Source organism: Pleurodeles waltl, chromosome 8 (genome assembly GCF_031143425.1).
Source record: "Pleurodeles waltl isolate 20211129_DDA chromosome 8, aPleWal1.hap1.20221129, whole genome shotgun sequence".
NCBI lineage: Eukaryota > Metazoa > Chordata > Amphibia > Caudata > Salamandridae > Pleurodeles > Pleurodeles waltl.
Window position 1 is genome coordinate 351,533,556 of NC_090447.1, and position 25,104 is coordinate 351,558,659.

General features: G+C 54.8%; 2 protein-coding genes across 9 annotated transcripts in view; one reads left to right on the forward strand and one right to left on the reverse strand.

Moving 5' to 3' along the window:
- The window catches only part of BCOR (BCL6 corepressor), a 52,293-nt gene that overhangs the window by 24,975 nt on the left and 2,214 nt on the right, over positions 1–25,104 (reverse strand). Inside the window, exon 1 of one of the 8 annotated variants that reach the window (XM_069204222.1) lies at positions 24,932–24,959. The exons of 5 other annotated variants lie outside the window; for them this stretch is intronic. The gene's annotated coding sequence lies outside the window, so the exon portion shown is untranslated. Of the gene's footprint in view, positions 1–5,117; positions 5,282–9,785; positions 9,803–24,931; positions 24,960–25,104 lie in introns of those variants that run through there. 2 more of the 8 variants (XM_069204223.1, XM_069204221.1) reach the window with 2 other exon arrangements.
- LOC138249957 (HAUS augmin-like complex subunit 4) overlaps positions 1–25,104 on the forward strand; it is a 401,626-nt gene that overhangs the window by 14,317 nt on the left and 362,205 nt on the right. The gene's annotated exons all lie outside the window — the stretch shown is intronic.

Below are 25,104 nucleotides of genomic sequence, written 5' to 3' on the forward strand. Positions count from 1 at the left end.
TGCCTTCGACAACCCGCCCTTCGCGTCAATACAGCCATGTACGAATGTAAAAAAGAAGAGCTACTCACGGAGGTAGAGCTGCGTGTCTAAAGCGCGCCCTCACCCGGGGGTCTCTGTGCGCTGTAGAAGAGAACACAAGCGGACAGCCGAGAGAACCAGCAGGCGCAGAGATTTACAGGTGATCCCGTAGTGTACAGTGGTTGGGCTGACAATCTGCAGAACATGCAGCGGCTTCGAGGTTCTCCCATAAATGGAGGAACGTACATCTTCACGGAGATAGTCTGACATGAGTAGATTGATCGATAATCAGAAGACCAGTGGGGAGAGAAAGTTAAGGTGGGGGTGTGAGACGCTTCTCGACCTGTCCCACCCTCTTCCCCGTCACCACACACCAGCTTGCATGCTATCAGTGTCCGTCAGTCACTCCTAACAGTGCTATCGAGGTCTGGCGAGACTTACCCAGACTAGGTACTGACTACTGTCCCGGGCTGCGGTACGGCTGGTTTTATTAGTAGTGTGTCCGCCTCCCGTAAGGGAAATCAGTTTTAAGATTTTTGTTTAGTCGCCAACACTTGGTAAGCTGCCCGGAGGCAGGGCCGGGCTTTGAGCTCACTGCGAGCCTACCAGGACGGACAAGCAAACACCGCCAGCTCTCGGGCCAGCATCAAAGCCAACCCCCGTCACCGCGGCAGCAAGGTCACCCCGGGCAGTAACCCGCCCACATTCCGCGTTAGAAAGGCGCTGCTCGCGGTCCCCGGCCGTTCCTGCGGGCCCACAAGCACCCCTGCGAGACGGTATTGCCTAAAAACATCGCGGCGGCGTGCGCCTGGGGTCAGCCCTTTAAAAGCAACGCTGTGTTCTCTGCCGATAAATAGTGAGCGCCAGCCCTGTAACTGGAAACGGTATTTTTACACTACAGAGGTGAGGGTACCAACGATAACAAGGGGAACCACACTCTTTAATGCGTTTCCGGGACAGGTCTCAAGTCCGCAATTTAATCGCGGGTTTATGGCGTGCTCTGCTTTCCTAACAGGGGCCATTCCATCGCGTTTATATTGTATGCTTAAAAAATAAGGGGGGGGGGGGAGAGATGCTTAATATGTAAAAATAACAGAATACTCACTGCCCGCTTTTTTACAAAAATAAATAACTAGACAACACGTTAATCTAACCCACATCCATAAATACGGAGGAGGGAAAATAAGGCCCCCCAAAAAAGCAAACAAAAAGATGGAATATATAGCATTCACTTAAACAGTTTAGACGGTCCAGGAGTTGCGGAAACCGCCCCGCGCAGTGCAGGAGGGCCGTGGACAGGCACGTCTGCTCCACGCCTGTGTGCGCCGCGGGCACCGTGCCGGTCCCTGTGTGTTTGCTGACAAGAGTCTGCACGGGGCCTCCAGCCCCAGTAATCCGCCTGCGCCGCACGAGGTCAAACTGCGCCCAGATCAGCAGGGCCGGGCACGCCCTGGACCTACCGTGTGGCCTACGAGCCTTGGCGCGATGCCAGAGTATCCGCGGGCACGGGGCGCTGCCACCCGCAGAGGCAAGCGCAGGGATCCCACGGTCCAAGTGAAACCAAAGGGGGCAGTCCGGCCAACGCGACACCGTAGGGATCAGCCCAGGGCGCAGAAAACGCCAGGCAGGTTGTAAGGTGGGGAGGAGGAGGACGGGCACTACCACCCGTTCAACCCGCTGCTCTCATCTAACCCGTGCGAGCGGTTCATACCCACCCGGAGGCAGACTGCGCCTGCGCTCACCTACGCTGTGATCAACTATTTGGGGGGGGGGGGGCTACATGGAAGAGCCCCGAACTAACTATGGGACCCGCACGTAATTAAACAATGACCTTCACAGGTGAGTGAGCCTAGGGGGTCACTGAATAAACACTAGAGGAACATACTGGGCTCGCTTCGAGTGCACTCCGTCTGGCTGCACAGGGCTGGGGTCCCCGTCGCAGCGCCCCCTCCTCGAGGGCTCGGCCGCCTGAATCCTCCGGTGCTCCAGGGGCTTCCTCAGCCCGAGGGGTCTCCGGCAGCTGCTCCCGGCCGGCTCCGCGCGATGCGCACGTGTAATTCGGGATAATTGGTGTCTCCGAGCTGCAGGGAGGAGGGGCGGGCTCCGGGGATTTCAGGCGATTTACAATCTGCGGCGGAGCTCGCTGGGGGAGGGGCAGCACTCAGGCTGGCTGCCAAGGCGCCCAGCGGCCGCACATCGTTGCCGTGCGCTCCTGGTGCAAGGATGGGGCCTCCAGGAGCGCAGACCTGAGCACCACGGAGCTCCAGGGGAAGGAGAGGCGAAAGGGTCTTTGGGTAGCTTTCCTCATTTAACAAAGTACGCACCGTCTCTTACATCCGACTGGTAGGAAAGTGCAGCAAACGGGACACATGGTGCATCCTCATGTACCCAAACTAGCGCCCCTGGAGTTTACAGTGTCACACATTAGTTTGTCACCATGCACCCCCCCAAATTCCGCAGGCACTGCCGGTGCTCGCGCCACCTGGTACTAGCGGTACCAGTGCACCTACCAGCACGCCGAGATCTCAGCCCCGCACACGAGCAGAAAGAACAAAGACGCGCGCGTCGCCGCGCTGCGAAAGCGATCGCGCTGCAGCCTCCCCGGTCCTGGCACTCCGAAGTCCAAGCAAGGTCAACGCGCGCCCACAAAGCCTGGATAAGAATTCCTTCTGAGGTGGCGCTCTTAGGAGGAGGTACGTGAAAAATGCGCTCACTGGTAGGGCTGTTTCACCACATGCCACGGAATCTACAACCGCAACAGACTTAGCTGCGAATGTCCGGAAGCTGCGTGGAGGTTTGTTGATGCTGCTCGGGTAACCAAAAATAGCCAGAAACGCAACTGACCAATCCTGACCGACACGTCTTCAATTTTGTGTACATGCAACAGCGCCAAAGTCTCAATTACCTAAGAAATATATTCAGCGAACCGAAAATTCTCTATTTCATTAACTGTTTGAAATATGAAGATAGTCCTATTTTGTAACACCGGGATTACTTAAAATATTTAACAAATCCGACTGCGTCCCTTAATGACACCGGTTTCCACTCAGGAAATCGTGTCATTTAAACAGTTTCTGATCGGGTGCCAGAAAGTTCACAAAGTAGTAGTTGCCCAAGTCTTAATTGCAGCTTCATCTCAGTATTACTCAACGTGTTCTCAAAAATCGCTACTGGGAATATTTTTACAAAATTACCCTAGATGGCCCAACGCTGTGGATAAATACACCGAGAAATGCAAATGTTTGCGGCGCCCGGTGTAAACTGGGCCCCTAGTCTCTTGCGGCTGGGCTCAGACGTGGGGAGCAGCAGCGTCACTTTGAGGAACAGAGCCGGATCGGTGATTCCAGTGCCTCGACGCCCACGCACAACTGCTCAAGGCCGGCTCTGCCCTACGACGGCTTAGAAAGCATTTACACGGAGGCCGCGGCCTACTTTCTCGGCTTGTAGCCCCGTTGCTGGTTCAGCTCAGCACTGAAGGAACCCTCTCTGCAGTGTGCTCAGATAGCGGCCTGAAGCCATCTTACCTCAATGGCAGACCGTATCTTTTCAAGTGTCCTCTCTTGAGCTGCACAGGGCACCCCCAGCCTTCCAAGACCGCCAAGGTGAGGCCCCTTATCCGATTATCGTTGCCACTTTTAATGTAATGTGTGAAAAAAAAAAAAACACACAGATACACATACTAAAATTCTTACTTTCTGCACTGGCAAGGCTTTCGAGTATTCAGTGTGTGTCCTTGATTGTCCTTTTTTTCACGCGCTAGCTCTCTGGAGCGGCATGTGTGAGGTATAGAACTTCAGATACATATAATTTGAAAAATGTGCAGCGCCTAGGAACGGCATATCTAAAAAAAAAGTGCTCTCTCTCTCTCTCTCTCTATATATATATATACACACACACATACATACACAGAGAGAGAGAGAGACGTTACTAACAACGGTTATCTACCTGCCAGTGCAGGTACCCTGCACCTGTTCGCATGGTAGCTGAGAACTACCGCAAGGTGTCAGGCTCTTCACAGCGCTGTCCGCAAGTTCAGCATCTTCCAACTGGACACTCGCCTCCCACCACCGGGAGGGCCAGGCATGGCCTGCGTGACAAAAGCAGGTCACTGGCGTAAACCGGGAACTAAGAGGTTAAGGGACTCTGCCGCTGGCTGCAATGAAATTAGGCCCTGCCGTGGCGCCGGTGTTTGCTCAACAGACCTCCAGCCTTTAACAGTTCACTAGAAGTTCACTCGGCTGATACGGTGGGGGAGGTGCCCGTCACGCACCGCCCGAGGGAGGCGCTACTGCAGACGAGGGGGGTACTACTCCGTGAGCAGGGGGTGGATGCCCCAGAAACCAAGTCGTGTTTAGCCCTTATCGCCCCACTGTGCAGGCGGGTAGGTTTCGTGTGCACCGGAGAAGAGTTTACACAGCACGTAGCAGTCAATTCAAGCTAGCGCTCAGAGGCTGCATTGTGGGTCCGCGTAACGGCTATCAGTGCGGAAGCCCCGCATTAAAGCGGCTGAAACGCGCTCTTGGCGGATGTTCGGTACCCTTCCCCACCCAGTGCCAAAGCCCCAGCAAACAAGGCGTTCGAAAGTGGTCAATACATGTGCTAGAACTATACCGTGCCCCCACAATACCGCATCTATCACTGGTTTCATTTCCAGTAGCCGATCAGACGCGCTTCAGCCATCCACGGGTGTTCAAAAATCACATCAGCGGGACTAACCAGGGTTTTAAGCGGCCCTCCTTACACATCCAGAGAAATGCGACAACCTCACAAGAAAGAAGTTTATCCGAGGAGCGCCCAGGGGCGTTCCCGCTGATAGCGCGCAGCGCCGGAGCGGACGGTGTGGGGACGCGCCGGTCCCAGGGCAGGAGACCCGGGGTCAGGCGAGGCCAGGGCCGCTCCAGAGGACCCCGCCAGGAGGAGCGGCGCCCCGGGCACTGCGACGAAACAGCAGCACAAAGGCGCGGCGGCACCTGCGCCCCCCAGGGTCCCTCCCTGGGCCCCCGCACTGCGGCCACCGGAACAAAGCCCCCGCCGCTGCCCGCGGTACTCTGGATCCGACATCCCCACTCTCCCCCCGCCACTCCCGCTCCTCTCCGTACCTGATGCCCTCTACCCCGGAGGCGGCTCCGGGCGGTGGTCGCGGCGCTGCGGCGGCGCAGGGGCTCCTTGGGCTCGGTGCGTCCTGCGCGCTGTGCGGCCAGGAAGCCTCTGAGCGGCAGACACCGCCGCGGCAGCGCACGGCTTCCCACTTGGCGCCTTTCCTCCTCCCTCTCTCCTCCTCCCTCCTCCACCCGCCCCTCCACCCCGAGCCGCTGGCTGCGCGCCAGCTTTCCACCGTGTCACCTCCTGCTGCAGCCGTGCGAGCACAGGAGGTGGGGGAGGGGTGCTAGCGCTGCGGCCTCTCTTCAAGGGGCGTGGGGGGCTGCCTGAGCCGGACACCGGGGTTAGCCTCCACCCCACCAAACGCACACCGTGCCACACATGCCTCTCCATCGGGTCTGCTGCCAGGCTACTGGCAGCGCCTGCTGGCCCTGACCGTGCCTCGACTGCAAAGCGCGTCTCGAGGCGCTCTTCGGCTCCAGCTGAGCAGGGGCCCCGACCCTAAAACGCGGATTCAATATTTCACCCCGCGATAATATGCCACGGCCTCCTTTAAAACATATTTTTAATCTTTGTTCTTAAACGTTCGAAGTTCATCTCTTGTGGCCTGGACAATGGTGTCACGCTTTCTGGCCCTAAATCCATGGCACGTCTCTGGTGAGAATTCATACACAGGATGAACCACACCTGCATTTTTTGATTGAGGGTTTACACGGTAGACGTCAGAGTGCTTTAAGCAGATACAAAACATATCCGTGCAAAGCTAGAAATACCTCACAGGAAGGTAATAGAGAAGCAGGCTTCTCCAGAGGGTTTATCTGGTATCAAAGCACGTCAAGAAAGTCTGTGGGAAAAGGGTTTATTTTAATCATTTTTGGTATTTCTAAAATGACGTAACACCCCAGCCGTGTTGCTGTAGCATTTTTAGAACGAGAGACCTGGGGGTCGCGGTTTCTTACCAGCCCCGAGATTTAACCTACCACTTTAAAGAGATACCTACAACCAAATTTAAAACCACCGAATATGTGGAACAATTAAGCAGACGCAGGGACTTAAAGGCCAGGGTGGCATGAGAAGTAAGAGGTTGACGAAAATAAAGTGCTAATAAAAACGCGCTGTCCTTATTCGCTTTTAAATAAAAATGTAATTGGTGCGCGACAATTCTAAACTGAAGCCAAACACTGCCATAAAACCAGGTTCCGTATTTTGGCAGTGCTCCGCTGTTATCTGCCCGCTAGAACCTACCCTGGGACTGTAGCTGTAGAGCGTGTGAGGACCTGCTTAAGTGTGAAGGCAGAAGGTGTGGGCAACCGTTGAAGTGAGCCCCGGAGGCCAAGCTGAAGCGACGAAGACCAAGTGATGAGCAAGGCAGCAGCCCGCACAAGATAGCGTGTACAGTGTACACGGACACATCCAGCCTATGATGGGGCCCAGAGGGGCGATCCCGCAGCGACTACGGTCTCAGCATCGGGACCGCGCTAGCGCAGCAGGGAGGAGAGCGCGGAAAACCCAGAGGACCGAAAGCCTCAAAGGCGCCCTAGAGGAGGCTGCAGACACGAGAGAGAGAGAGAGGGAGGAAGAAGTAAACAGGCATCCCCGAGGCACGGACAGGGACCCAAGAGGAGAGGAAGACGATGGCAAACCAGGGCACAAACGAAGGCACGGGCACGCAAGGAGGGCACAGGCCCCCTGAGAGGAAGAAGGCATAGACACCAGAGGAAAGAAAGGGAAGGCAAACTGGTACCGCATAAGAGGGACAGGAGCCAAAGAGAAGCGTCCAGACACACGCAGGATAAGTGAGACACCCCAACGAAGAGGACGGTGCGGCCAAGGGCAGAGGAACAGACCCCGCAAAAACGAGGGGCGCGCAGAGAACGAGGCACTTAATGAGTAACACAAATGTAATGGAAATATTGCAAGAGATATGCAGGCGCCCCCAACTTCCCTCTGTCTTCTCGCCCCCTGAATTAGGTTACCTCTACAGATCCCCCTCCCCCCCCAGCCAAAATGAGGAAACTTCGACCTTTATACCCTGAATAAACCGAATCAGTCAACGCTGAGAAAATATAGGCTGCCAAGCAGAGGAAGTGCTGAATATTCCACTTCCGGAGGATGGACACCGCCTCTTATAGATTATCTGGCTAGGAGGTACCTCGGGCAAAGAGTTTGTGGGCGTGAGGTAGGAGGCAGCCCTGAAATCTGTATCTAGACGGCCCAGAGGGCACAGAGCGCGTGACAGTGTGCAGTGCCTCCGGACTAGGGGTGACCCACCTGGACAAAGATAGTTCATGTTAGTCCAGGCAGCAGACACCCCGAGGCCAGAGACTGCCGGGTCGGCAGGAGTTTACGAGTAACTTGCCAGGAGACAGCCAGGCCCAACTGCAGGTGTGTGTGTATACACTGCATGTGCATTTACGCGGCACACAGCCCGAGCCGCAGATCGCATGAGTGTTCAGGCAGGCGACACCTCGGGCCAGAGTGCAGGGCTGCAGGAGACCGCGGGGGCTACATCCCATGCGTGTCCAGAAGGCGAGTGTATACGTGGATTCAGTTAGGCCAGATAATTTATGTATTTTTTGGGAGACGACACGACCAGAAAATGTGCGTGGTAAGAATATGGTGTATTCTTTCTCTGGTCACAGCTCTGCAGACTAGCAGCTCGCATCCATGTTCTCAGAGTTCAAGCTTCGGCCGCCTCGAAGCACAGCACAGTAAACCATTTTCAGCCACCGCATCATCCGTTACACGCGGAGGATAAGGCCTCTCTGGCCTAGTGTGAAAGGGGCCGAGCCCGCACCCCGTGTAATTCTGTCACCACGGTATAACCATTCCAAGTACACCATCAACACCGTCCACCCCTGGGAGGTCACACTTTCTAAACCATTCCCTGGCCAGAGCTTGATTTTCACTCCGATCTGCACACCCAGCTTCGGTTTATTCGACCACCTTTCCGTGTATAGGACCACATGTTTACAAACACGAGTGTTGCCTCGCAGTACGACGGTCGTTATCCTGCGGTGGTCCAGGTGGACGCGCTGCTGCCCTCTATACACTACATTGGCGACGAGGAGCCCGGCACACTGCTTTGAGCCGATTAAGGGGCAACACGAATAATCCAAAGAATGTGCCACATTTGACCAGGCTGGAGACGCGCCAGGGCTGCCCGGAGATTATACACACGCACGTGAATGCACTGGGCTAAAACTCCGCCGCGCAAAGCTGTCCGGTGCGGTGTGCACACCTCACACGCAGACAGACGGCCTTAATCTTGGTATAGTTAAGGGAGTGGGGGCCCCCCGCCCCTTCCCAGCCTCCCTCCGCAGGAGCAGCCGGCTCGGAGCGCTGCTGCCGGGGATGAGCCGGCCGTGGCAGCCAGCCACACGGGAGGTCACACGCTGCTGCTCTTAATATTTTCCAGGCGCCTCGCCCTCCTCCTCCCCGCAGCCGCGGGCAAAAAAAGCTCCTTCAACGCGCACAGGTCCGCGGCTTCCGATCCCGCCGCCCCATCTTAAGGGCAGATGGGGCGGCGCAGCGGCCCGGGCGTTGGAAGTAGTATTGGGGCAGACGGGTCACGGCAAACTTCTCCAGCTCTTGGCAGGGTCACTGTGTGCTGTATATGCCCTTGCCCACCACATTCAGAAAACGTAAGCGCCAAACAGATTTTCAGAAACCTTTCTACGGGGCTTATCCATGGAACTCGTAAGGCCGGGCACAGCTGCATTAATAATACCGTCCGCCCCCAATTTACAGCTTAGTGGGGAAAGGTGAGAAGATGTACAACATCTCTCACTTCCAACGTGGTTGAAGGGGTTAAAGCTGTTGAATTGGGGGGTGGGTTACTTGTGGTAATCTACGGAAAGAGAAACCCGGGGAGGGGAGGTGGGTGCTGGGCGTATTTGCCCGTGCAAGATCCTCTTGTTTTTTTGGTTGTGTGTGTGTGTGTGGGGGGGGGGGGGGGGGGGGGGGGGGGGGGGGGGGAGAGAGAATCTGTGCCTTGCCGGAGAAGAGTTTCTTCTATTGTAGGGAGTTTTAACACTGAAATACATTTGGAGAGGCCCAACTGCCGAGACTTCAGCTATAGCATCTACAGAGCGAACCGACCCTAGGCCCTGGGTAAATGAGCGTTTACAATTATTTGGCACTTGTTACCAATAAGCAGCAAATTTACAGTAACATCAGCTGACACGAGTTTCAGTAATTTCGGTACTTAATTTGAGCCGGTGGCTGCTGGAGAAAGCCACCAGCACTCATTTTTGGGAGCGGTTTATTTTTCCCTCAAACAAGTGACGGAAACGAGAGCGAAAAATAAAGAGAGAAAAACTAAGGAGAAAAAACAACATAAAACCGTCCCAAAGGGAAACCGATAAATGAGCCGGAGCAGTCCGATGGCGAATTAAAGAGGCACGAAGTAGATTCAGGACCACACAACCTGGGTATTTGTGCAGCAGCACCGGGCGCGGGCTTCTTCGCGGACCCTCGGGCACCGGCAGTCTTTCCGTTTCAAATTAAGCACAGAGTAATTTACAGGGCAGAAACAATGTTGCTAGCAAAGCAAGTATAGAGCGAGGTAAAAGCGAAAATACAAAAAACATTTTTATCTATTGGCAGAGAGGCGTTTGGAGTGTAAACGGTATAGCATTTCTTGAAAATTGAGAAATAAAGCTCACGGTCATCAGGGTCGCTGGTGCATTCAAATTAGGATGAGCTTCTCTTCTCCGAGCCATCAAAGAAGTCTCACAAACGGAATTAAAACTGAAGTAGGGAGCTCCCCAGACTACGGGAAAACACTCGTGCGCTTTCTCAAAACAAAGCAGCAGAAACCCGACAGCTCCAGGCGCAGCCTCCTCCCCTCCCCTCTCTCATTTCACTGACAGGAAACTTCAAGTTGAAAAGAAATCCCCACACACGCTGCCTGGCGGCGGAAAAGCCACCAGCCTGGTTGCGCGAGCTGCCCGGGCAGGCGGCACTGCCAGCAGCCGCGGGGCCGGGGTGGGTGGGTGGGGGGGGGGGGGGGGGGGGGGAGGGAGGGAGGAGCAGACCCAGCGCCGCGAGTCCCACGCTGTCCCTCGTGCGCTCGGCCGAGGGGGCGGCCCCTCCATCAATGGGGCCATTTAGTCTGTCTGACTGCACGCTGGTGGACAACACACCAGCGGGGCCGTGTTATGTGCTAAATGACAGGTGGTGTGGTGCGTGGGCAGAGGCGGGTCCATGTCCCATATGGTTGACACCTTGCTCCGTGCCACACACACACAATGTTTTTTTGCTGCTAAAGAACATATTTTGTTTGTGGTCTGCGAATCCTCTTGGCACAGTAGAGGCATAGTATGGCTACAGATGCCAGAAAGGAGTTTCCGATATTGCCCATGTTTGTGGCGTGTAAGGCGGACATACTCGCACCCCTCATTGTGGTTTACAACCACCAGTCACCCTGCGGTGGTGCAATCTTGAGCTAGCTATTGAGAAGGGCGGTGCAACCCCTCGCCCCACCACACACCTTTGCGTAGGAGTGGCATGAGCCCAGCATCAGCTCTGGCAGTGATGTGGGGTGTCAGTCGGCCACCTCCCCTGGGTTATAGGGGTGGGCTCTGTTCACGTTGTGTGTATGGTGAGCCAGCACCCCCTCCAAAATGCCTGTCTTGTGTACGAAGGGTGGTGTCAGGCCCTCTGTGGTGTACCTTGGTGTCGGCCCTGGCGGATTTGTAGGGTGGTAACAGCTCGAGCTCCTCGCCTGGGTGAATTCATCGACCGCGGCCCCGGAGATGCTTTTTGCATAATTGCGGCTGACAGGGCCTGTGGTTGCCTCGTTTACGGAGCAGCAGATCGGAAGGGCTGATGGATGCGTTCCCCCGCCCACTCCCCACCCTCCCAAACACTCTCCGACGCACACAGCTGGGGGCCGGGAGTTGTGCTCTTCCACTCAGAGCAGTCTTCCCAGCCAAGCCCCTTCCTCCGCTTCCCCAGCCCCCGAGGCATAGTAGAAGGTTAGGTGGTGGGGGACCTGGCCAAACACCCATTGTTATGCTAATGTCACGTTAGGCGGCTATTACAAAAAAATATGCAAGTGGAAACACCGGCAGGCGAGCACCCCAGAGCCGCGTCAAGGGCCTCTATTGTAGAATAATGTCGAGGAGTGGGCGTGAAGTGTGCTTTACTCCATAAGACTGTATCTGCAAGTCAGGGACAGGGTAGTAATTTTCTTCTCACAAGTCTTTCGCGACCCGGACCATCACGAAAATCTCCCTTAGGCAGAAACATTTTGAATTATATACCTATGTGTTTTGCATGGTTGCGTGATCGTGGCCAGCCCTGCTATACATTCCCCGAGGTTCTCCGGAAAGTTGTCCTGCAGTGTTGGCGATAGTGAGGCGAACAAAGCAGCAACTTATAGCGCCGAGAGGCCGGGGGTTCTCTCCACACCCACTCTGCTTTGGGGGCTATGTCGGCATCGGGAGCCTGGACAGAGGCAAGGAGGTGTCGCTTGGACAGCTGGAAGGAGCGGCCCGTTACGCGGCAGAGGGAGGCGTTTTGTAGCAGAGTTAATGCCCAAGATACGCCAGTCCGTGTGCCCCCCGCAATTCGCCCACCAGGTGAGGGCAAGCCCTTCCCTCGGCCCCCGAGGAGCAACTTGGAACTCTCCTTAGACTGCAGCCTGACCCTAGAGCCCCCACCCAGGCCCCTGACCCTTAGGGATCCAACCGGTGCCCGTAGGGTAGACCACAGCTCCGCAACCGCACACGGGGCTTCGTCCTTTTAATGGTAACAAGTTACACACACACTGCTCACTTGACTAACACCCATACAGAAATGAAAAATAGGCCATGTGACACTGCAGCTCTTACACGCGCGCGCGACCTCCTTTCAGCCCACGGGCACTTTCCGTCAGGTACTTACAACTGATTCGACCGCCCACCCCCACACGAGCCTCACGAGTCACCGCCGCTTAGCGCCACTTTTCGTGGTAACAAACTGTGTGAACACTTAAGAAAAATAAGAAAAAAACGGGCCATTGTGTCCAACACAGAGGCACGAAAACAGGGAGGAAATTAAACCACTCCCCTCCGTGCAGGCCTCCCCATGGGCGCCCTAGACCCTTCCAGAAGAGTCTGCGGCGCGGGGGTGGCGCTGAACCCAAAATAAAAAGTTGGGGCGCACAGTAACACATGAGAAAGTAAGCTTAGGACGTAAATAACGTATTCAAAGAGCAAAAAATAACCTTTGCAGGCACGAACCCACCGAAGACGCAGCGCAGGAGAACTCAAGGAATTACAGACGAAAGGACAACATACTTGGGACACAGTAACACCGGATAATACAGCGCGACAGGAAGCACGCGCACCTTTAAGGGACGGGGTGCCTATTCCATGCCCCCAGTCCGAGACTGGAGGATATGAAACCCTGACACGAAAAAAATGCAATCTTTGTGGGGGACCGCGGGGGGCGTGCCGCTCCCTCGGGAGCTTATTAGCCAGCCAGTGGTCTAAGGCGCAGGCAAACACGCAGTACAAACACAACGCACACAGAAAAACTTCTGTCCCTATACAAACACCGCAGACAATGTGTGTGTGTGTGTGTGTGTGGGGTGGGGGGGAGGGGGGAGAACGGACCCAAGAGCAGGGAAACAAAACTCCATGCACGCCAAAACTGCAGCGGAAACTGCACACATAGGTACAGGGCAAAGCCAGTGTCTGGAGGCGGCAGAGGACACACAACACACTGATAAACAGCCCGCAGACAAACACGGGAGGTACGGGGCAAAGGCAGAAAAAACCGACACTCGGAGACCAACAACACAGATACAGAAGAGACAAATCAAAACACGTCAAGAAACAGAATCCTGTAAACAGCACGCACGCCTCAGACAACACAGCAGGAAGAGGGCAAATACAGACACTCACGCGTATAGCTCTACATACATCTTGCACGAGAACACACAGGACACAGATTTACAGCGGCACGGAGAGGCCCAGGGAAAAACACAACTGCGCCCAGTGCCGCAGACACAAAGCAGGGAGCGGGCAACCAGGCGCTCATCCAGAAAGACACACAGGCTACAGAGAGCAGCACATTTACAGGGAACACAGGAAAGGAGGCCCCGCGCGCCTCCAGTTATTGCAATCGACCCAGTGGCGATAATGCTCGGCCGCACGGCTCACTGCGCCCCCGCAGGGTCAGGAGGTCACCCCCCTATGAACAAGCTGATTACTACAGAGAAGGCGTCCGTCCATCAGGGCCTGTCTATTCACAGGCCAGTAGGGGCCGAGCCCAAGGGCCCCGCACCACCGTGACAGCAAACCCCCAGCCTTCTCGTGACACCCTCGCGCGATTCATAAGGTCCTTGGTAGGGTATAGCCTGGTCTCGAAATTAGAAATCTCGTGAACAATAGCAAAAATGCGCCTACTATTGTCTTGTACACAACCACAAATCTGTTAATCATGCTTGGGAGTAGCAACCAAAAGGTCAACAGGCGCGGTGGCATCGGGGCCCACTGGTTTACTAGCCCAACTGCACCCCAGTGGATTTATTGCCAAACCAGGGCATGAGAGCCTATTCTACCTGTCTGCGGTAGGCCTCATGGCACTCTCGGTCTGCAGCACGCACCTTCCACCACTCGCCAAACAGAGTCCAGCAGCGCCCTTCAGGACTGGCCCCGCCCTTTACACATCTCCCAAGAAGGGACCTCCAGGGTACTACTAAGACGGACGTCTAGCGCAACGCGCCAAGAGACCAGAGGCCATAATATTGTAAGACGAGTAGGCAATCACCAACAGCTCGTCTTTACCTTCAAGTTAATTCAAAGCATGTCCGCATGTGCATTTGTGCCCTGCCAGGGCCCTCATAAAGCATGTCATTTTAAACATCTCCACAACACAGCACAGCGTGGGTTTAATTGTAGTGCTCAGATGTTTATGTTGCTATACAACAAAATGCATGAAACAGGTTAATAAAAAAACGGTACAGTGACTGGATTAAAAGTCAGATTCAGTGTATTTTCCTCAATACAGTCTAAAAGGTGAAACCGCTTCACAAATTGCGCTTTAGGGAGGAAAGCTTACTTACAAGGCCTATTAAATCTGTTAAAATAACACAATGTTTAAACTTGAAGAAACATAGCATACATACATCGTATGCAGCTCAGCTGAGTGTAATACGCCATTGATTACAATGAATAAAGCAGGGACGTCAGAACTACACATAGTACATATTTTTCCATGCACACAAGTCGCCGCATGTGCAATTACAATAATTTAAAATAACACATTCACCCTCATGTCTTTTCACGCCAGTCATTCCTGGGAAGGGGCCATTAACATTTAATTCAATCAATGGACGCTCAAAAAATCTCTTTCCCGCTCTGATTTTCTCACCAGACACTCACTATTGGCGACAATGTATTTCTATAAACAAGAGTCAAAAAAAAAAAAGAACAGCTCGGAATTAATCGATGCCATTCACCACCTTAATTAGCATCCATTAGGTCTATCCACAAGGTGGCCCATTGTCACCTAACTCTGCCCACGGTAGCTGCACAGCCCTTCACTTCCACACAGTTTCTAACTCGTCTTCACGGCGCTATATGCACACCGCTGCGGTTTCTAAACATGTTAGATCTTTCATAGCAACCTACTTGTCAGCACCCGGCTTTGAAGTTATTAAGGTGGGGCACCAACCTGGCTCGGGACAAGAATCGACATCATAAAGTACACTATTAAATGCATGTTTACATAACACAAAGCATAACTGTTGACCCAGCATACAATATAAGCATGTTGCGGGGCATAGTATAATAATCGCCAGCAATCCCATCAAGGGGTCTGGTTGGGGATTTAAAAAATTAAAAAAATGAAAATGCATATCACAGCTTGGTATGGCTGTTTATAAAATGAATATACGGCCCCTCAAAATGCATTAGTGCTCCATAATACAGCCGTGCACTCTGTATGAAAACAGACAAAAGACCACCCACAATTAGGCACGCTAAATAAATCGAAAAAACAAACAATATGGACCAGTCGCAAAGTGCTCATCAATTTAACACTCAGAACACCAGGCGTGCACACCTACAAGCACACACTGGCCCAGAGATACATTCTTTATTTTTACAAAAACATATTTCACAACTGAAAATATGTATCGTCACATATGCGAACGTGCTTGTCTACCTCCCAACCCATTTTACAGGACAAATTTCTATAGAATTAGGTTGCATTGTCCCCGGGAGGTAGGTCGGGGGGAGGGGCTCTTTACGAAGAATAAAAAGCGCTGCGTTGTACCGTAGCGGGTAGATGGGAGTAAAGTTTCAAGAGAGGCTGTTCTCACCCGCTGAGGAAGAGGCCCCGAGAGAACAGGCCCGACGGCCTGCCTTTCAGATGAACCCACGCAGGCAGGCAGTCAGTGCCCGGGCTCCGCCGTCGCCTCCCCCATAATGAGCGCTTTGTGTGCCGAGAGGCCGGCGAGGCCAGCAGCTGTCACACTGTTTGCACTCCTTGTAAACAGGCCTCGCACCCTGCGCCCGTCGGGGAGGGGCCGAGAGAGGTGCCTGGCACGGCGTGCAGAAGGGGGCAATACGGGTGCCAGGCACAGAGGCGGGCCCGAGAGGTGCCTGGTGGAGGCGGTATGCAGAAGGGTACTGGAGTCAGAGGCATCGGGCGGTGTGTTCTCGCAGAGGGAGTGCTTGTACAGAGACAGTGCGAAAGAGGCGCTAGGCACTGTATGAGTGCGCGGAGGGAGACACCGGGAGGGGGCACAGGAGGAAATTTGGTGCGCTAAGAGGTGCCGGGCAGAGTTGGTGCTCGTGGATGGACCCGCAGAGGGGGTCAATCACCGAGTCCCGTATGCACCGGTGCAGGGATGGCTGCTCACGTTCCAAGGTTACAGCCGTCCGCTCGGAGGCGGCCTCGGGGTACCGGCTCTCCGGGAGCACGGTGCAGCCGGGGTTGTAGGATCGACCGCGCGCATCCCATTACTTGGTCATTCACCACGTTTAACGTCTCCCCAAAACAGTCAAAGGCTCGGACTGTAGGACAATAAATTCTTGTGGGGGTTGCTCTGACGATAGTTGGTACAAATTAAATACAGCTGGCGCGGTCCTTGCTGGTTTCAGGGAGCACCCAACAGTTAGTCCAGGAATCTATGCTGGGGTGGGGGAGGGTGGGCTTGTCTCCGAAGCAGCCCGGGTGTCCTTCTCGAAGTCTAGTCCTGTACATGAATGTCCGTGAGTGAACCCCGACCCCCTTCTTCTGCTTCCGTGGGCCTTGGCACCGGCGTAGTGGAAAAACGAGACGTGGAGTCCTATAGATTATTCTGAGCGGACCCCGACACACCTGTATTCAGATATCCGAGGCTCCTAGATTCTGCAACAAACAACCAAACACCCCCCCCCCCCCCCCCCCCCCAGGCATGTCCCTCAAGTTACCGAGACAGTGTCGGGGAAGAGAAAACTCACCCAGAGCCGCTTTTCGACTATAGGAGACGCAGCGCAATACAGATGGACCAAATGGCCCAGCTTATCCCCTCACAGGTGGAAATATTCAATTTCATCGCTTTTCGCTCGTCCATGACAGCCCCGCCTAAACCTTCAGGTAAGCCCCTGAAGCGAACACAACTGGGCTTCCGTACTTGTTGGGCCTCGGTGTGAAAGGCAGAGCCAGGGCAAGGAGCTATCTGAGGGTACAGGGGGTGGTCCTCCGACAACTCATTAAACAAAAAAATGGCAGAGACGTTCAGTGGAAACGCTTGTACCAGCTACTGGCCGATACCCAGGGCAAATCCCTGCCCGGCTGGTGTACCAGCATTCCCGGGTGCCTTCTCATAGACCTGGTCCCTTTAGAGCCACAGCTAGGCCGCACCCGCCACCAGCATATTCCTCCCCCCTTCCAACCACCCACAAGCTGGTGTATTCTGCAGAACAGGCGCTCGTGGCTGGAAGGGGGTGTCTATTTAGAGCCGTCACTGAGGACGAGTATCTGGGCTGGCACCGTCTAGCACGGTAAAGCTGACAGTTTCAGCAGAAGCAAGTCCTTGCCCGCGGAGCGGTGCCGTCTACCAGCAGAGCCCGGCTATAACTGCGGGCCTGGGAAAGGGGGTGGGGGCGAAGGTTGAGTCTCAGCGCTAACAAAACAGTGTCAGTAAAGGACGCTTGCATTCTTGTGAGAGCGCAGCGATCCGTGCCTGCCGAGGCGCTCTCCGAACAGCACAAAGGCTTCCGGGGGAGGGCGAGAGGAGGGGGAGGAGGAGAGCCAGGGAGCTCGTGTTTCAGGGCTGGCGTCCCCTGGGAGCTCAGAGCCGAGTGCAGCTTCAATCAAGCGCTGGCGGCTCCTGCGGGAGGCACAGGAAACCTGATCCCACTGTTGGGAGCCCGGGGCGGCTGCGCCTCCTGCTCGACACCTAGGGCCTGCTGCGCCGCAGAACCCTTACCTAGGCGCCTCATGCCCCACACCCACGGCCTGCTGCGCCCGACAGCCCTCACACAGGGCCTGCTGAGCCCCACGGCCCGCCACCCAAGACCACCTGCACCACATGCCCTTCACCCGGGCCTCCTGCACCCCACCTGTCCCACACCTAGGGCCTACTGACCCCCCCCCACTCGTCACCCAGGGCCTGCTGCGCCGCAGGACGCTCACCGAGGGGCTCAGCATCAACAAAGGTCTTTTGATCTACTCTGCACAAGTTATGCTGCGGCACAGTCTACTGGCCTAGTGCCTTGATGCACTGCAGCACTGCATGACCCTCATCCGGGGCTGCTGCGGGTGTGGTTGGCACCCTCCCCGATCCCACACCTGCTCTCAGCAGTGCCAGGGTTCGGAAATATGCCCTCATCAAGGCCCTACCTCTCCCCTCGTGAAGCACCGGCACCGCGAAACCCGCAGCCGAAAAGAAGCTACCGCCAGTGACCCACTGGGAGCGGAGGGTGCCCCGGGTGCAACATAAGGGCCCCGCCCGACAGCCTGCCAGTATGTACGACCCCTACCAGCCCCTGGGGCTCACTTGACACCTTAAACGCCACCCACAGTGGATGTCCTATCCCGACGCCTACTTGACGCGTTTGTTCACAGTCGTACAGCGCATAGAGGCCGCATTTCTCGTGCACTCCGCTCCGCATCACGACAAAAGGAGTGGGGGGGGAGGGGCATCAGAGGTAGGGACAGAGCAGTTTGTTACGCAGGGCCAAAGCAGGTAAACGCACGCTGGACTGCCACAGCGCCCGTTCGCACCTCACGCCAACCAAACCTCAGCCGGACACTTGAAGTAAAGACAGAAGCCACTGCGCCTTTCAGCAACTGCTAGCCTTGTATTCAATTGCAACAACAAAGGTTGGCGAAACGGAACTATAGGAAATCACTGAGGCTTGTGACGTCTCAGACAGATTTGCCATCTGTATTTCACAACATTCGCAGACTCGGTAACTTGTGAATTCCAACCCAAAAAGCCAGGTTAGTTTAGACCCTGCCAAAACCGTCCCTACCAATCTCCACGTTGTTGGGAGATAACCGAAGCGCTGACATTTCTGGGCGCCTCGGCGATATCAGATGTCACCCAAACAGGCCCAGCATGCCAAACACCCAGAAGCGAAGTCCCAAGAAGGGCCCTTGGGATCTCACACAAAACTAAACCCCACAGCGTGGGCGTGAGAAAGGACGCACGGAACGGTGTACAACCGAAGGCTGCGTGACGGCGGCCGTGCCACAGCGGTGCTCAATTTCTTCCGAGTAACTGTACTCTGGCCCGACTGCATACTTAATACTAATGCACGTGAACTGAATACACGGCCCTCCAATTTGGGTTTGATCTGGTACCGTATTCTGAACATACACAGGAACGCACAGCACCAAGGAAACCAGGCGTAGTTATCCTTTATCTACCACCAGCGTGTACCAATTACATGTTTCTGCTCAGTGAAGGCGTCCGTGCCAATCTGTAGATTGCTGGCAAGACGTTTCCACAGATACAGGCACTGACATGTTGCCCTAATGTACTGCAAACTCACAGATGTAGCTCTACAATCCGTGGGCTCAGCGCTTATTATCAGTGGAATATCTAAGTGCAAGGGAAAGGTACAAACAGGGGGGCAGGAAAGCAGAGGCATGCAGAGAGGGAGAAAACAGAGGTGCAAGGCCCCCCCAGGCCTGGATAGCGAGACAGCAAAGTATGGCGGTGAAGGAAGCCGCATGAGGTGGAATCATAACAGAACAGCCCTGGAATTTGGAAAACCCGACATTCGGCAGGGATCCCCAACCAAATACTACTGACAACTTAAAGATATATATATATATACACAATACATAAACACACAGGCGCCATCGTGATCGATTACAGGCTAAGAGGCTTCAGCCTGCTGTGCAGAGAGGAGGCGGATCTACACAAAGCTCAAAGTGGCACAGCGTGATGAAAGAGCGAGGTTCGTCCGCGTCAACATCCGTGCAAATACCTCTTCCCGTGAATAAACGCGGTGGGGGCTAAGCCGCTCAGAGACGAAAAAAAAAAAAAAAGTCCCCGCGACTCAGGGCTCGGCGCTGTAATGCAGCGTGCCTCGTCAAGGCGCGCTGTAGAAAGAAGCAGGCACCGCGGAAAGCGCGTCGAGTCTCGGAGTGTGCCCTTCCCCGCACCTGTGCAACCCGCCCTGCTTCCTGCCAGCATCGCCCCCACCCCCGTGCCGCCCCATCCCATTCAACCCCAGCCCCCCATTAGCATGTGAAAGCCGCGCCAGGCCCGGGCCAGCGTGAATGGGGCATTGTCTGCGGGCGCAGGAGAGCGCAGGGACCCGCGGGCCTTAATGGGATTAAGGAGCGAGGAGGCCGCCAACGGAGCAGGAATTATAACCCCGGTTAATGGTGAGGAGAGGCACAGCGTCCTCTGCAGCCTCCCGGGCCCCTTAATGCACTTAAAGGGTATAAGGGGGAGAGGGAGGTGCAGTGGGGCTCCTCTGTAGAGGCGGGGGGCAGCCACCCCTGCACGGACTGCGACCATCATTTCTCCAAGCCACCCTCGCGTCGCGCTGTTCCTTCACCGTAGCTACGAACTCCACGCAGAGGGAAAGACATACTAAACCCGGGTTGCACACCGGCAACGCACCACAAGCAGGAGGGGAACACATGGATTGTGACACACAACCACGCAGAGGTGGAGGAGAGAAACTCCGCGAACACGAAGGGGGCGGGGCAATGTTGAACCCGGATGAACCACCAGCAGGGCAAATACCGCTCAAACACAGAGGGGGGAAGACATTGAACCCGACTGAGCACCATCAACAGCAGACACCACATGCAGGGAGAAGAGACACATGGAGCACGGCCTGTAACAGCGCCAGCAACAAAGACCTCAAACAGCAAAGAGGGAAGGGAAATGGAGCCCGAACTGAACACCACCACCAGCAACGACCACAAAGAGCACAAGGAGAAGACACGATGAAGCTGGACTGAACACCGCAGGCAGCGGGGGACCGTGGGGGTGACACACTGAAGCCCGACGAACCACCACCAGCAACAGCCGTGGTGATGGTGGTGGGGCGTAGTGACAAACATTCTAACAGCAGAGGTGAAGGGGACACACTGAACCTGGGCTGGATACCGCTAACAAATACCACAAGCAGAAGTGGAGAAGGGACACACAATCCAGACAGTAACACCAGCAACAAACACCATAAACAGGGGAGCACACATTAAACCCGGCTGAAAACCAGCAATAGCAGACACCACAGACTGCAGAGGAAAGGAGGGACACGTGGAGCACAGATTGTAAGAAATATTTAATAATAAAAATAAATAAACAAACAAACACTCCCTGGATGTGAAAGAGAGAACCCGGACTCTAAGACCGCCGGTGCAATATCGCTAAAAGGTGCAGGCAATGGAAAATAACCACAGTGCACATGAGCAGGCACGGATGATGCAGCAGTCCCGGCCTCCAAATCCGCGCACAAACATTAGACCTGTCCCCTTTCCAGGCGCCCTGAATGCCCGGGACGGGGAATGGGCGCAGTTGTGCCTGCATTGTTCGCTGGTGGCCGCTTTAAAGGCCGAGCCCCAAATCTCTCGCTGGTCTCCTCGGACTAGAAGTAGGATTCATACACCTCAGCAGGTAATGCTGCGGGCAGTTAGCGCTACAAAACCGCAGTAATAATGGAGACTGCGCTAAACCAACACCAAAAAAGTGATATGCACAAATAGAAGCGGCCAGGAGAAGTAAATGTGGCCACCACAGACTCAACCTTCGTCTCCCGAGAGAGGGGCTGGCTCAAACGAGGCCTAACTCTCTTCCCGATATCGGATACTAGCTCACCGCCAACAACCGATCTGGGCCAGGGGACAGAAGCTGAAAGCCCGGGAACCAGTCCAGCCACATAGGCTCATTTAAGGGATGTGTGGCGGGCAGGCGGTAGTGTTCTTACATGTCAGCCTGCTGAAACATCCTGTAATGCCCCGTGCATGCTCACAAAGCTTTGGCGCCCTCGGAGGTTCGAGTGTAGCCCCATTTTCGGTGCACACATTAGAGAGCCTTGCTCACACCGGCCTATGACCGCGGGACGCGCCGGTCTGTACGTGCCCTGAGAAGGGAGCTCAAGAGTGCATCAGGGACCCATTGGCTGTCCCATCGGATGACACGGTAAAACATGGCGCCCCCACTCTAGCACTAGTCAGACACCCGCCCTGCTCGCAAGCGCCCACCTGAGACTCACGGACACCCTGGGGTGGGTGATATATGACGTATTTAAGGGCATGACTCCTGCACTAGATAAAGGGTCCATGCCAAAGCCCGCGTCCAGGGGGCCTGGGGTAATTGGTTGAGGTGGGCATTAAAGCTTTCCTTGCCTCCACATCGCACATGCCAGGGTACGGGTTAGGGACCGGTACAGACTTTGGGGGGCGCCCGTTGAAAAATAAGACATGGGTTTAAAAGCAGTCAACTTCCATCTGCGTCCGGCTGCTTCGGGCAACAGGAAAATGTCACGGTAACAATGGTGATTAATGTGACTGCTGGTAAGAGATTATCATTTTGTCTAGGGTAAGTTTGGTCTCATAAACTAGCGCAGAGAGATAATGTGCCGACTTCAAATAACGTGTACCGTGCAGATCACAATACCGAGTGCGAGTGACTGGAGTTCCATTTAAAAATTGTAATGTATGTCAGAGATGGACTAGGGGAGATGAGGGGCACCGTTGGACGGTGGTTCTGAGGCACTCGGTAGAGGGACGCCAAAGATCAACTAAGGCACAGGCGCCTTCAACGCTAAAGCCGGCCCTGAAGCCAGGGTTGGAACCGGCGATTTCTAGACAGGTCAGTGGGCAAACGCTTGTGGCCCCGTGAGGCCCAGCATAGGTTCGGTCCCAGAAGAAGTGGGATCAGAGGACTGTATGAACACTAGAGCACACTGGGCTGATCCTCCTCCCCCCCCCCAACACAATAGCGCCTAAAGGGCAAGTACGGCATTCACTTTGCGTGACACTATGCAGTCTCGTCGCCCGTGGGTGGACGATGGAGCTAACAAGGGCTCGGAGGGGTTACGGGGAGACACCCCCCGACCAAACAAGACTTCAGAGATATCAAAACAGAGGCGCCCCGCCCCCCTCGGTAAAAGACACACCCAACTGCACCCCCTCGAGTTGTCAAAACAAATAAGTCCACACCAGAAAGACACAAAAAGCCTCAGGAAAGAACGAGACGGCGGCAGAGCTCACAAAGAGGGTCCCGCCGGCACCGCGGAGCACACCGTGGGTTGTGCCCGGAAGCAGCGCGCGTCGATGCTGGAGCGGGGCCAGGAGCCGGTGCCTGCTGGAGAGGAGGGAGCTCAGACAAAGAGGTAGCCGTCCCGCATCCTCTCCCAGCCGGGCACAGTCCGCCCGGATAGACCCCAGCGCCCCCCGTTTACTTTTTAAACCAGGCCCTAGTCGCGCTCTCGACCAAGACCTTCCAGCCGACAGTTTTACGGCCTCAAGCTTTAAGTTCACACCCAGCGACCTCAGACTTTCTTGGTTTCGTCAACAGCAGCACCATCACACTGAATAACAACATATCGCTGGAAGGAAGCCCACAAATGGAAGGAAGCCCATAAATATCTCTAAAATAATCACACAGAGCCTATCCACGACACTTTCACCTACACCCCCGCCCCAAACAAGATATTTTCGCAGACCCCAGCTGCCCAGGTCAGGGATCGCACTCGGCAACAGGCTCCAGTTGATAAACACACTCAGCGAATAGAAACCACAGCGCAAGGCCTAAGGCCCGGGCATGATTCTATAGTAGAATTTTATATGAAATGGTTTTTTGGGGGGGGGGGGGGGGTGGTATTAAAAAAAAAAAAAACACACCCACGGCCTTTCCGTCTTGGTCTACTTTAATGGTCAGCAAAATAGTTCACACTTCTCCTGTGGGCGGTTAAAGCCCGATTTCCCCATCTCCCTTCGAAAAAAGATCCAGCCCGCGCTCAATGTTTGCGGCTAATCACCCAGGGGCTCTTCTGTGAACAAAACAGTAGTGGCAAACAAGATGTGCCGGCCTCCTGCCCGGGCACAGCGCCGCGCCCGCTGTGTACAGGAAACAGGCGGCCGAGGGAAGCGCCGGTGCCTAAGGTCACCTGGTGGAAGGGAGGGGGAGCCGAGCGCAGGCTGCTGGCGCCGATTACACTCGCTGAAGGCCTCCTTCCAGCCACGTACTCACAAGGCACCGTTTTCTAGCTCAGCCCGTGGCCTCAGCGCACTACCGCAGTTTTTATCAGAACACTAGTGGGGCAGACAGTATCTCTTCTGTATCGAAAGGGGTATGGCGGACTCCGTAAACACAGCAGTACTGCTTGCTCAGAACGAACCGCTCACTCATTGGGACAAACAGCACATAGCGCTGCTGAACCACAGCAGAAAATAGGTGTCGTGAAAATAGGTTTACTATAGCAGTTCCACGCTAGTTCCAGTTTGTGTTGTGCGCACAGCGTTAGGCCACGACAGTACCTGAGGCGTTTTTTCGCTAACAAAACTAGCAAAGAACATGTTAGTTGCAGGCTCTCGCAAAGCCTTTCCTACCTCCAGGAGGCGGAGGAGATATATATATATTTTTAATGAAACCACCAGGGCATAGTTGGATTGCAGGGGGGCATGGGGCACATTTTAGAGTCACCATAGACGTTAGCTGGACATCATTCTTAAAAAACACACCACACCCCAAAATAATGTCATGACCCCCGGTAGAGTACAGACACCCCCGTGACCTTCGGTCATTTGCTCCAGGGCTGGCCGGGACATGCCACTCCCAAAAGCATTCTCCCGCGAGTTACACCGGATTTCTCGCTGCAAAGCTGTCCCGCACGAAGTCCCCGCATACAAAAAAGAGACATGAAAAATACCCTTTGATCAATACTCGCGTCACAAGTTTATCATCTTAAATGAAAAAGTCGTTCTTCTCCTTCCGGGACCACGGAGACAGGGACATGTCCCGAGGTCCAAACCACCACAATAACCAAGCATTTAATAAGGCCATATTATGCCTTAGGGAAAGTTTCACTCTCCAGCTAACTTCAAAGAGCTCCTCCAGCATCTCTCCCACCCATCGCCAGATGCGTCTTTGATCTCCCTCCGAGTTACAGCGGGGCAGACACGAACAAGGGGAGAGTGGGCGTGCGCCCCTCAGAGGCGCAGACAGAGCGCAGCAGAGATGGCCAGCGTCCACCCACTTCATGACCAAAGCGGAGGTCTACGCCGCCCTCCAGCCTCTCCGGGCCCACTGCCAAAGCTGGCTAGCCTGTAATCCCAGACTTAGCAGCACCCGAGCAGAGGCGGCTGGGCACAAGCACCGCCGATAGGTGTCTGAAGGGTGAGTGGTCACCTTGGGAACGGATTGCCATCAAGGCCGGACCACCAAAGAGGCCATTTCCAGAACTGGATTGCTAGGAAGACGTGACCACTGCAGATGATCGTTTATAAATCCATTGTACAATGTTTGTAGCCACTTTAACAATAAGGAGACGCCAAAGAGCGATACAAGGCTAAAGCCAGGAG